Source organism: Octopus sinensis, linkage group LG10, assembly GCF_006345805.1.
Source record: "Octopus sinensis linkage group LG10, ASM634580v1, whole genome shotgun sequence".
NCBI classification, from domain to species: Eukaryota; Metazoa; Mollusca; class Cephalopoda; order Octopoda; family Octopodidae; genus Octopus; species Octopus sinensis.
Window position 1 is genome coordinate 4,257,994 of NC_043006.1, and position 14,418 is coordinate 4,272,411.

General features: G+C 37.0%; 1 long non-coding RNA gene across 1 annotated transcript; it reads right to left on the bottom strand.

The window, feature by feature from the left end:
* Positions 1 to 4,201: 4,201 nt before the first annotated feature.
* Positions 4,202 to 8,323, bottom strand: LOC118764945. Its single transcript, XR_005000785.1, has 3 exons — positions 8,125 to 8,323; positions 4,811 to 4,941; positions 4,202 to 4,254 (listed from the first exon to the last, which is right to left on the bottom strand). It is a non-coding gene; the product is annotated as an uncharacterized LOC118764945 (long non-coding RNA).
* Positions 8,324 to 14,418: the final 6,095 nt, after the last annotated feature.

The following is a 14,418-nucleotide window of genomic DNA, read 5'->3' on the forward strand; positions in this document are numbered from 1 at the left end:
AAGGCTGCCATACAGCTAGTTCGAACTCAGAACCACCTAGATGTGAATTTAAACTTTTAACCACATAGGCATGTTTGTGTTCCTTCAAGTGATTTATGTCTATATCGTTAATCAATAGTTTAGGTAGAAGATTTTGCTATCGTTAAGCCCAATGTCAGTTTTGATAGAGCAGACCTGTGATCAAAGGCGTTCCAGCCATCACCAGCCTTTCTGTTTTCAGGCATATTTATCTAAGACTGCATTATCCTATTTCTCTTTTCTTTTTTAGGATAGTAGGGTGTGGTTTGAGGGAGATTTTGCTCTGCTTTCTATCAAGTTATTTCTTTATTTCTGCTTTCTATCAAGTGACCACTTACAAGCATTATACTTACGTTAGTTGAGTAGGGGAAAAAAGTGAAGACTACACGAAAACAGGTAACATCTGGTAAGAATACATTGTTAAATATATTTATATTGTATATTCGATGCTGACTGGTGTCATAAAATGATGAATTGCTACTAATAAAACAGTTGTTAATCTATAAAGTTACTAAGACATAATGTAATGAAGCTAACACGTGGAACATATTTCTTATTGTTCTTGGTGACTTTTATCTTTTGTAAGTCTTTGTAGCTGTCTTACTCTTTCCCACATTCTTGCCGCTGGTGTCGCCAGTGCAAAATCTGAATCTTTTCCACACCCCAACTCCCTTCGTCAATTTGTCTCATCCCATATACGCATCTCTGATTGACTCTCAGATACTCCAAACACTATGATTTCTTTCTCACCTGCAACTACCGGGTCATCCGTTACTGCATCATTGTAGTTAGCCAGCACATCCTTATATCATACAGCATCCTTACAGTTTTGTACAAATGACTCTTTGGGTGGTGTTTACCAAGCACTACATCTTCAAGGTCACTTTCCAAATCGCAAGAGGTAATTTAGTGCATTGTATGTCCCTCAAGCTATTTTGCCATCTAAATTGTACCCGATCCTTTTAGTCCCACCCCCAAAAGTGGAGAAGTATACATTTTTAATCAGCTTACGCACATTCGGATCCATTGGTATTATATAATTCTGGGATTAATTCAATAAGCATATTGATCAATTCATATTTATTTACGCTAAATTTACTTGGCTAAAAGAAGCTTGGCTGAAATTATAGCAGTACGTAACACAAAGAAGTTTCTTGAAGTGAAGTTGGCCAACTCATTTAATAACTGTAATATGGATTGTAGTAGCAACAATAATAATAATATTGGCAATAATAATATTAACCACAGTGGCAATAGTAAGGAAGATAATATTTTAGTAATGATAGTGGTACTAAAAGTCATAGTACTAGTAATAATGAGGTTAAGGAAAGTAATGATAGAAAGCTTCGTAGGATTACACATAATAATTCCGAAGTATCAAGCATGAATTATGAAAGCATATATATCGGATGTGTCGTATCTTAATGTAGATGGGACTACTTGCTAAACACCTGATATAGATAGAATGTGAAATTTTTAAATAAGTCTCTTAATTACAGGCTAAACCGTTTATATAGCTATAAAGCAAATCGCCTAAAATGTTCACTAAGAAAGAACTTAGTGTACAAATGCTCATTAACAACAGGTTTTATGCAACTGTTACATGATCACATCACTTCGTTCAAATTTAGGAAAAAAAAGAAAACAACATTTCTCTTCAAAAAATTCGTCCGGAGCCTAAAGGAGAGGATTGTTAGGTATGATATAAAATTATCTATAACAAGTAAAGTTCTGCCATATAATGATGGTGAATTAATGATCTGTTTTGAAATTACAGCTGTTGAAAATTCTGTGGATTACCCAACAAGTCGTTGTTCACTTGTTTACATGGCTGCTTGATGAGCTTGGAAGTTATATACTGTGTTGCATACTCTAAATGATACATCAAAATAAAAACTCCTAGTGAAATAATTGTAGCAACGATTGAAAACCAATTCGTTTGTTTTATCTGTTACACCTCATTCAAGGTTCCACTCTTGGAATTGCGAAGTACCAAACACTGACTTTACTTCATCAATACTTTATATGCTTGGATAACAAATTACTTCACTATCTTCTCTGGGTACTTCTGTCAAGTTCATTTGTTGCATTTTTCACTTTGATAAGCCTTGATCATCTATGAATCTATTGTAATATATATATATTCTCGGAGTGGTTGGCGTTAAGAAGGGCATCCAGCCGTAGAAACTCTGCCAGATCAGAATGGAGTCTGGTTCGCCAGACCTCAGTCAAATCGTACAACATATGCTAGCATGGAAAGCGGACGTTAAATGATGATGATGATGATGATGATGATGATGATGATGATGATGATGATGATGATGATGATGGTGGTGGTGTAAAACAAACAAAAACATCACCCATTTATTCGCCTGTTTACATCAAAATCCATAAAGACAATATTAACTCTATTGCGTTTCCTTGGTGGATATTTTATGATATTTCAGGAACATCGTTAACAGAATTACTTTACAGCTAACTGTTCAAATGGAAATTAGGGATCAAACCTGTCCCCAGTCAAACAAAATAGCTGAACTAAAGATAAAACCGATGGAAGTCAATAAAAGTGTTGCAATGTTTTACTCACCATCTGGCTCTGATGTACAACGCTCAGGTTGTGATGTAGAAAGCATAGATTGTGATGTAGAACGCTCAGACTGTGATGTAAAAGGCTCAGGCTGTCATGTAGAAGGCATAGGCTGTGATGTAGTCCGCTTAGACTGTGACGTAGAAGGTTTAGGCTGTGATGTAGAAGGTATAGGCTGTGATGTAGACCGCTTGGGCTGTGATGTAGAAGGCATAGATTGTGATGTAGAAGGCATAGGCTGTGATGTAGAACGCTCAGGCTGTGATGTAGAAGGCTCAGGCTGTGACTGGAGTGTCTGAAATAAAAATGTCCAAGTTTTGCACATTACTGTAAAGTTTCCCTTGTTAAAAATCTATATTTTATTATTGTGAGACTTTCCTATCATCAATAGTCAACTAGTGATCAGTAGTCATTTGACCAACATTTTTATGCCTTCCCTCATGGTCCCATTAGTAGCATCAAATTTAGGTCCACAACAAAAATAGGCTAACTTTCCTAAATTTACTCTCTCAATTAAGACATCCTCCATAATCTAACATTGTTGCAATTTTCTCATTTAATTATCATTTGATAACTCTATTTTGTGTTCTTTTGTTCGTTTAGACTTTCGTTTCTTATTTAAGGGGCTTGGTTTAAATTTGTCAGTTTGCATAAAAGGAGAAGATTGCACAATATTACCTATTCAAAAATAAAAGTATTTAATTAAGTTAAAACATTTCATCTCGAGGTGGCAAGAAAATAATAAGTTACTCAAAGCAATTTCTCTCAGCTTCCACCATGCTCTGAAGGTGTCTCTATGGTGCCTGGAAAATCTTTTAACACCTTCTTAGTCTCGGCCACCAGCCCAACCTTCGTGTTGCAGTCAGAGCAGATGGTGTCTTTCTCACAGGGTGACCCATACTTAATAATTCATGGGATTAAAATCAGGGAAATTACGAGGCTAAAAATTGGGTCTGCGGAAGTCATAAAAATACTTTGACAACCACTTCTGCCTCTTTCTGAAGTTATGGAAAGGAACCGAATTCTGCTGCCTTGTATAAGGCCTTCCAGCCGCAACTGTGTACATACAGAGTTTTACCACCATCTCCAGGAGCATCACATAATCATCTTAATTGAACCTAAGACCATATTCAAAGACGTGGGGTGGCATCACATCACCCTCACTGCAGACGCGTCTGAAAACCTACTGCCCATGGCTCTGTAGACCCCCTTGCACAAGTCCATGTCGTGGCTTACAGCTTTCACAATGTTTACAAATTACTGCACAGCAACTATTATATTGTACACATAATCCTAATAACTCTTTGCCAATCTTCAGTTTGCTTCCAGTCAATGTCAACTAACTTTTAACTCAACTACATATTTCATCATGATACTCTCCACTCTCATTAGTTGTTCATCAATACATCCTGGTATCTCAGAAACAAAAAATACACAAACAGTTGTCAAATTTAATGTGAACACGCTGTATCTGTGCTACACATAAGACAAGACACTGTTCTTTCACCTCTAGAAATTACTAACCAAAATTCTTCTCATCTTCTCCAATATATCGGAAATTGTACGTAAGAAGAATATACAAGCAAGACGTAGATACTCACCAACTTGCTGTGATGTCTTCAGTACGTCCCCTCTCGACATTTGAGGCTCTGCAATTAATATTTCCAAGTTTTATATTTATAGTATAACTACATTATTTAATAATAATCTATTTCATTATTATAGGACATCTTATCATCAATGGTCAACTGGTTATCACTATGACTGGTTACTATGTCACAGCTCAATGTCAACTCCGTTGGAGTTGAAAAAAGATATATAGCCACAAACACACAACACCTCATTTGAAATAGGTAACACATACACCTGCTCTCTTTGATTAAACGTTGCCGCTGGTAATCTTTAATTCTAACAGCTGACAACACAGTTCACCAGAATTCCATCTGATTCAGCAAATATTTGGGCATATTTCAACCTGAGCATCCCTTATTAATAAAGCAGCTTTCTTTCCAGATATTCTGCAAGTGGAATCCGGGGTCCTCCATACTTGCACAAACTTCTTTCACTACATGTAACTTGTCAAACACTTATTATTGCATTGGAAGTCTCTAAAATGTTACAAAGGAACTGATACTCAAGAATATGAGTAATAAAGAAAATAAGGTCAGTGAGACAAACAGACAGATTATCAAATAGTATTCTTACCACTTCCCTCAATACATTGTTTACAAGTGGGGCATTTTTCACGAGCAATTTTGATATAACATTCATGACACAGGAGAGTATGTCCACATGGTATGAATTTTGAAGGGGCGTTAGCTTCACAATATGTGCATCTGTGGAACAAAATACAAACACATCACAACAATAACTTTCATTTATAATAAAGATTACGTTGTGTACGTGTTTAGAATACAGAATATCACAAGACCCTACAATGACGAGCAAGAATACATCAGAAGGCTTCCTTTTAATAATTACATATTTCTTTACTACCCACAAGGGGCTAAACACAGAGGGGACAAACAAGGACAGCCAGATGGATTAAGTCGATTATATCGACCCCAGTGCGTAACTGGTACTTAATTTATCGACCCTGAAAGGATGAAAGGCAAAGTCGATCTCGGCGGAATTTGAACTCAGAACGTAACAGCAGACGAAATACCTATTTCTTTACTACCTACAAGGGGATAAACACAGAGAGGACAAACAAAGACAGACAAACGGATTAAGTCGATTATATCGACCCCAGTGCAGCTCCCATGACTTTCGGAAACATTTTTTCACGCTAAGAGTTGCTGAAGCATGGAACAAACTGCTGACATCAGTGGTTAGTTGTCGGAGCACTGCATCCTTCAAAACGTCCATGCTTCCTGAGATTCGCCAACACTACACCTAATTTTCTCCCCTCCATACACATGCAAGCATACACTGTTCACTTTCCAGACATTTGTACATTACTGCATATACTTTATACGCACTTTTGGCAAGTTGTGGTGCACCTGAGCACTGTATACAATAATTTCATTATTATTATTATATGAACACAAGTTCACTTGTATATATACCGTAAACCCTCGAGTATAATACGCAGGGGATTTTTAGGGGACTGTATCTCTGAAAAACCTAAACCTTGTCTATAATACGCACCCCTTCTCTAACTTGAGTCAAGGAGGTCTATATAACGTTCTTGGTTTGTATATATATTATATATATATATATATATAAATAATAAATATTAGGGAATAAATCCAAATTTACAGGGAAAAAATCAGATTTAGGATTAAATCCATTTTATAGTAAAATATTATAAAATATTATTAGAGACAAAACCACTATTTTGCAAAACAAACAAGGAAAGACTTAATCAATACATAAAATTTTAATAATTTTTGACTATTTATTAAAATTTTATGTATTGATTAAGTCTTTCCTTGTTTGTTTTGCAAAATAGTGGTTTTGTCTCTAATAATATTTTATATATATATATATATATATAAAGCTGAAGTTGTCTGTGTATGGCAGGTTTGGTAGCCTTCAACTAACACTACCTCCCCCGAGACCCTGCAAAATTGAGAGTATGATAGAAGGCTTGCTCTTCCCTCCGTAGATAAAAAATTCAAATCGGACTTTGATAACACCAAAAATTATTTACATCAAAAGGTGCTTTTTTTCTATGAAAACCCTATTTTTTACGGTTTTTTGACTGCTGTGTCGCCATTTATCGGTGTATTTCAAACAGAAAAATGTTCACTTAAAGAGAATAACAAGCTACATAATGCAAAAGTTTTACTTTTCAAACATTCCAGTACTAAAGGGTCAAAACAAACCCGAGCAACGCCGGGCAATACTGCTAGACTGCTAGTATATATATATATATATATATATATATACCAATTAAGGACTGAACACGAAAAGTGGACAGTCAACATGCTAGATATAGACGTCAAATCGCCATTCACCACAAAAGATTATGTTCTCAGGTCAAACTCAGCACAAAACCATAGCAATAAACAAGTGAAAAATATACGAACTAAAATAATTACCCATGTACTAATTAGTTTCAGCTGTTATTTTCCGCAAGGAAAACTGCAGCCATCATCAGCATGGTCCGTTATAAATGCAATTTGCTGGACTAGATGCAAACACGATACCGAAATATCGCGTGCATGGAGTTCAGCCTATTACATTTGAATACATCTTTCAAATGCCTTTACTTTGGCGCGTTGAGGCCCGAGAAAACTAGCCTGCAGCTAATAATTAGCAGCAGTCAATTTATCGGTTAGAGAACATATTTATTTATATAAAATTAATTAAGGGTAGAAATTGATATTTATCAATTAAGACCAGTGGTCTAGCATATTAAAAAAGAATCCGAAGATTAAAATATTTATATATACCAATTAAGGACTGAACACGAAAAGTGGACAGTCAACATGCTAGATATAGACGTCAAATCGCCATTCACCACAAAAGATTATGTTCTCAGATCAAACTCAGCACAAAACCATAGCAATAAACAAGTGAAAAATATACGAAATAAAATAATTACCCATGTACTAATTAGTTTCAGCTGTTATTTTCCGCAAGGAAAACTGCAGCCATCATCAGCATGGTATATATAATTGGTATATATAAATATTTTAATCTTCGGATTCTTTTTTAATATGCTAGACCACTGGTCTTAATTGATAAATATCAATTTCTACCCTTAATTAATTTTATATAAATAAATATGTTCTCTAACCGATAAATTGACTGCTGCTAATTATTAGCTGCAGGCTAGTTTTCTCGGGCCTCAACGCGCCAAAGTAAAGGCATTTGAAAGATGTATTCAAATGTAATAGGCTGAACTCCATGCACGCGATATTTCGGTATCGTGTTTGCATCTAGTCCAGCAAATTGCATTTATAACGGACCATGCTGATGATGGCTGCAGTTTTCCTTGCGGAAATAACAGCTGAAACTAATTAGTACATGGGTAATTATTTTATTTCGTATATTTTTCACTTGTTTATTGCTATGGTTTTGTGCTGAGTTTGATCTGAGAACATAATCTTTTGTGGTGAATGGCGATTTGACGTCTATATCTAGCATGTTGACTGTCCACTTTTCGTGTTCAGTCCTTAATTGGTATATATAAATATTTTAATCTTCGGATTCTTTTTTAATATGCTAGACCACTGGTCTTAATTGATAAATATCAATTTCTACCCTAATTAATTTTATATATATATATATATATATATATATATATATATATATATATATATCTACAGTGTTAGTGTGTGTTCGTAGACTATTTTATCATGAGAGCTTACATGATAATAACCGATTGAGGCAGAGAATAAATAGGAAACACCGCTGCTAGACAGATAAATCTCAGTATGTGGTCCTGGCTCAAGACATTAGTGACAGTATAATATATTGACAGATTTATAATTAAACGAACATAGAAACAATTATATACAAAATAAAAAATATACTTGTTTATCTTTCCGTTGCCACGGAATACTTACTGAGGTCGTAAAAGTGCTTTTACTTTTTCTTTCAGATTTGGGTTATCGATGAGGTCCAGCGGGGTCACATTCTCTCCATTTGGATGGTGAAGGTTTGCGCCTAAATCGGATAGGTAACTAGCAACGACCCTGCTAGAGAGCCTATCCTTCTTCTTCAGGAAGAGCTTAAAGGATTACTACAAATGAGAAAGTATATAACGATGAGTTCAAGGTTACACAAATATATCTTATAGATTAACAAAATATTGGGTTGTCCGGAAAGTTCTTGCCGGTTTATAGTAGCTTAAATTCCTGACTTTAAGGGTATCACGAAAAGTGTGGTTGGAGTCCCAACCTTCTGAGTTCTTTTACAGGGATTAGAAAAATTGAAGGGCCACTGCAATATGCATGCGAGTCTGAGAATGGAATATGGTGAATAAAATCTTAACTGATCCACTTATATATCCTTTTACCCAAAGCCAAGAACTTTTCAGCCCTCCCCCCTCGTATATATATATACTGTATATATATATATATATATATAATATATATATATATATCTGTATCTATATATATATATGTGTATATATATATCTGTATATATATATATATATATATATATATATATATATATATATATATATATATATATATATATATATATATATATATATATATATATATATATATATATATATATATATACAGATATATATATATATCTTAGAATAACTTAGAAAGGTTTTGGCCACTATTGGCCCAGGCCATGTCTAACTTAATAGAACCACCTGGCGAAGTCTTTCAATTCAGGATTTTAGCACCAAGGCCCATTCGAGCAGAGAGTTATTGTTTGCGGAGACCTATCCGGGTGTGAGTGGTTTGTCCGGAACTGTTTGAAGGAATTTGTCCAAAGACTTCTTGAATTTTGTGTGGTCAGTTTCTGTTTTGACGTGTCCTGGTGTAATGTTGAAGAGAGCGGGTCCAATTGAGGTGAAATAGTAGTGCCGTATTGTCGTTATGTGATGCGATTTAGATTTTGTTGTGGACGGATGGCACGTGGTCCAAGACTTGGATGTATTTTGAAGGTGATGCCAACATCTTTCGGACAGTGCTGATGGAATATTTTCCACATCATACCATGTCAACTTTGCTGCTTATATGTGTAGCCCAGCTTATGTTGTTGTCCACTGTTACTCCCATGTCTCTGATGTTGTTGGACGCCATGAGAATTTCTCCAGAAGGAAGCGAGTATGGGAGTTTCAGAGCGTCCTACCTTCCAAAGTGGATCAGTTCGAATTTGTCTTCGTTTAGCAGCATGTTATTCTTTTCCGCCCATTGGACAACAGCCAGTAGGTCTGACTGAAGGCTTATTCGGTCATCCACGCCATTGATGAACTTCTGGAGCTTGGAATCATCAGCGAAGGTTCTGATGTTACTGTGTTTGATGGTGTCAGTAATATCATTTATGTAGATGATGAAGAGGAGTGGGCCCAACACAGTGCCTTGTGGGACACCACTGCTGACTTTGGCTGGGCTGGATTTGACTCCTTCGACTACAACATGTTGGGTTCTGTTAGACAGGAAGCACTTGATCCACTGCAGCAGCTTTCCAGTGACACCAATATTGGACAGCTTTCTCAGAAGGATCTTATGATCAACCCTGTCAAAGGCCTTGCTGAAATCAAGGTAGATGACATCAGTGTTGGAACCCTCTCCCAAGGCTCTCAAAATGTCATCAAAATGATGCAGTAGCTGCGTCAGGCAATCTCTCCCATTACGGAATCCATGCTGGTTGGAGTTCAGCATATTATGACTCTCAAAGAAGTGAGTCATACGCGATCTCAGCACTCTCTCAAATACCTTAATGATATGAGAGGTGAGTGAGATTGGACGGTAATTCACGGCAAGCGATTTGTTTCCTTTTTTGAAAACTGGGACAACAGTCTGGGATAGAAGGTCTTTTAGTATATATCCAGCATCCAGTGAGTTCCGCCACAGATTGGCTAGAGGGAGTGCAAGTTGGTTTTGACACATCTTCAGGACACAAGCAGGGAACCTATCGGGACCTACTGCTGAATTATGCTTCATTTCCTTTATTGCTGCTAAGACATCAGGAGCGCCAAAGGTTATGTCCGATAAAGTGTATTGGGGAGTAACATCACTGATACAGCCCAGATCAGTCATATCAGGATTGCTGAAAACAGAGCAATATTGTTTCTGCAATATCTCTCCCATGGTTTTGGCATTGTCTTGAAGAGTACCATTTTCATCAATCAGAGGGCCAACAGTAGAACCAGTGACTCTGTGTTTTTTTGCAAATGAAAAGAACACTTTGGGATTGAGTTTGATCTTCTCAATGGCCCAGGCCTCTTCAGCTCTTCGCTGACTATTGATGATACACATCATGTTGTTTTGGAGTTTATGTTTTTTTTTGTACAGATATATGTACAGATATATATATATATATCTGTACATATATGTATATATATATGTCTGTGTACAGATATATATATATATATATATATATATATATATATATATATATATTATATATATATATATAATATATATATATATATATATATTATATATATATATTGGGTTGTCCGGAAAGTTCGTGCCGATTAATAGTAGCTTACCTTTCGACTTATTTTCGAACATGGTTGAGTTCATAAAATAAGATTTGACTACACCTCCATTTAGAGCAAAGTTTAAGCTATCTTTTCGTGGAAGAAGGTTTATGTTCCTATAAACTGTGTTAATTCTCTAACGCTTTAAAATGGAAGATAAGAAAGTTCATTTTCGGCACTTGATGCTTTGGGAACCAGACAAAAATTCCTGCAGCTTTGCTGGGATATGTTACCCCATCCTCCATATTCACCAGATATTGCTCCTTCGGATTTCCACTTATTCAGGTTTCTGCAGAATAGTCTTAATGGTAAAAGTTTCAATTCCTTGGATGACGTTAAAAGATACCTTGATGAATTCTCTGCCATGAAACCACCTCAATTCTGGGAAGTGGGTATTTTCAAGTTAAAGGAAAGATGGAGACGCATTGTGCAACAAAATAGTTCATATTTGGTTGATTAAAATGTTATGGCAAGTATTTATTGACCTTTTTCTTTCCTTTAAAAATCGGCATGAACTTTCCGGACAACCCAATATTTTCATATCAAATATAGGAAATATAATGGAACAAATATCAATGCTAAAATATCAAACACAACAAAACGACAAGAACCTATCTGTACAAATGGTTTGGTAAAACCAACCAAGCGGCCACACCAAGAATTTGCTTATTGATGAGTATTATCTATAATATAAATTGGACATGGGCGATCGTTGTATTCTTTCTTGTCTTGAGATTCACAGCCAAACGGCTGGGTGGATTTGTGTGAAAAATGGCACACATGTGGGGATGAGTGCATAGATTGGAATGCAGTTTGTATTTTTTTGCTAGCCCCCATACATTTCCCTCTTTCTTCCGCCATTAAAACAACCAGTTACTTAGAAGCTGTTTTCTGACGGGATGAAAGCAGGAAATTTTCATACAACTTGAGGCTCCAATCAAAACAGGGGACCCGAAATGATAAGGTTGAGAAATGCTGTTATAGATTATGCTTAACCGAAAACGATCATAGCCACAACATCCAAAAAGACCGGGTGAAACCGGGCTTAGCTGCTAGTATATATATAAACACTTGACAAAAGTAATGAAAGATTAGAAAAGAGAACGCCAACAACGTAGTAATTTCTTCAGACCTCGGTCGAACCGTCCAACCCATGCTAGCATGGAAAACGGATGTTGAATGATAATGATGATGATGAGGATACATAATATAACTACATAATATGACTGGGGTTATCAGTGGGATTGGATCGTGAAATTGTATTGGGGGATGGGATTATAGGCGGAATGGATACATGACAAGCAACGTCAGTTTCTCTCTCTCTCACACACTCACACAGTGGAGGCATATGGCCTAGTGGTTACAGCAGCGGACTCGCGGTCCAGGGATCGCGGGTTCGAATCTCAGACCGGGTGATATGTGTGTTTATGAGCGAAACACCTAAGCTCCACGCGGCTCTGGCAGAAGATAATGGCGAACTTCTGCTGACTCTTTGGCCACAACTTTCTCTCACACTTTCCTCCTGCATCTTGCAACTCACCTGCGACGGACCGGTGCCCCGTTCAGGTGGGGAACCTATACGCCAAGGAAACCGGGAAATCGGCCCTTATGAGCCAGGCATGGCTTGAGAAAGAACAAAAACACACACACACATACATATACAAATTCACATATATTTATTCACAAAGAATTTAGCAACTTACCTTATCTAAAACACCCATGTTCTCCACCTCAGAATGAAATAGGTCTCTTTTCAAAGCCAAGTGAAGGCAGTTATTGCCTTCATTGTTGACAGCATTTATTTTTGCACCCTTGTCTATCAACGTGAACAACATTCCGAGGTGACCCAGGGAGACGGCTTCAAGCAACGGTGTCATACTAATATGGTTCTCGCTCTCCAGTTTCACCGAATCCTTCATAAAAATAGAAACTGAAAATTTACATGAAAATCCGTGTGGGTACCAATACCGGGTTATTATTTTCTATTGAATAACTGATCAAACTGGTCATGATTTTCAGCGAAATCAACTTTCCATAAGTTCCCCCAACAACAGAATCGAACTGTCATTTGCTTCCACGGAAACACCCGAAGTAAAATGTTTCGATTTTGTCGAGTTATATCGAAAGAGCAAGTTGTTTTACACCTATTACACTATTTTTCTTTTGTTTCTTGGCTCTGGTGAGGCGACTCGAAGCATTCACGATGTGAATTTTCCGAGGCCTCTCACCAACCCTCCTTCCGCGAGCGCGCGTTTTTTTTCTATATAGGTGCAGGAGTGGCTGTGTAGTAAGTAGCTTGCTTACCAACCACATGGTTCCGGATTCAGTCCCACTGCGTGGCACCTTGGGCAAGTGTCATGTACTATAGCCTTGGGCCGACCAAAGCCTTGTGAGTGGATTTGGTAATTCCTCTCTTATAGATAGCGCATATTATCCCTTCCTTCAGTTTGACCTAGCAGCTTACTACTTGCGCGGAAGCTCCGAAAGAGAAGTTGCAGTGATTTTGCAAGGGCTTGCTTGCACGATTTCAGAAGGAAGGCTGGAAATCCATCAGGGCCAGCCGCTGAGTTTGTGTCGGCCTCATCTATGGCCAGTGTTACAGCTTCTTCTATGTTTATGTACTCATTTTTTGCTTCTATGGTTACAGGTAAAGTGACAAATAATTCTGCTGGTTTGTTCACTTGCCTGTGTCCCAGAGGTGGACTGAACAAACTCTGCAACTGTTTGTTCAGTATTTCACGCATATATATATATATATATATATATATATATATATATATATATATATAAACATGTATATATTATAAAATACCCTGTCTGTCTGTGCGTCCTCAATACACGCTCAAACCTATTGATTAACCTGTACTATACTTGGGGTACATAAATAGGCGTAGGACTGACCGTGTGGTAAGTAGCTTGCCTACCAACCACATGGTTCTGGGTTCAGTCCCACTGCGTAGCACCTTGGGCAAGTGTCTTCTACTATAGCCTCGAGCCGACCGAAGCCTTGTGGGTGGATTTGGTAGACGGAAACTAAAAGAAGCCCGTTGAATATATGTATATATGTATATATGTATGTTTGCGTGTCTGTGTTTGTCCCCTCCCCAACCTCGCTTGATAACCGATGCTGGTGTGTTTACGTCCCCGTAACGTAGCGGTTCGGCAAAAGAGACCGATAGAATAAGTACTAGGCTTACAAAGAATAAGTCCTGCGATCGATTTGCTCGATTAACGGCGGTGCTCCAGCATGGCCACAGTCACATGACTGAAACAAGTAAAAGAGTATATATATATATATATATATAGAGAGAGAGAGAGAGAGAAGAGAGAGAGACAGAGAGAGACAGATAGATAGATAGATAGATAGATAGATAGATAGATAGATAGATAGATAGATATAGGTATATAAAATACCCTGTCTGTGAGTGTGTTCTCAATGCACGCTCAAGTCTCTGGATTAATCTATACCATAGTTGGGGTACATAAAAAATTTGACCTTGGAAAGAAAAATACGGTCTTGATTTTTCTTTCTTTCTTTTTTTTTAGTAAAAATAAATAATATTGCTTTATATGTAAAAATTCATTTCTTCAAACCGTTTTCTGAACTTCTCGTCTTTGATGTCCTGATGTAGTGACTAAGTTTGAACTTTCTGTATTTGGCGTCCTAACCAGCTATTTGCACACA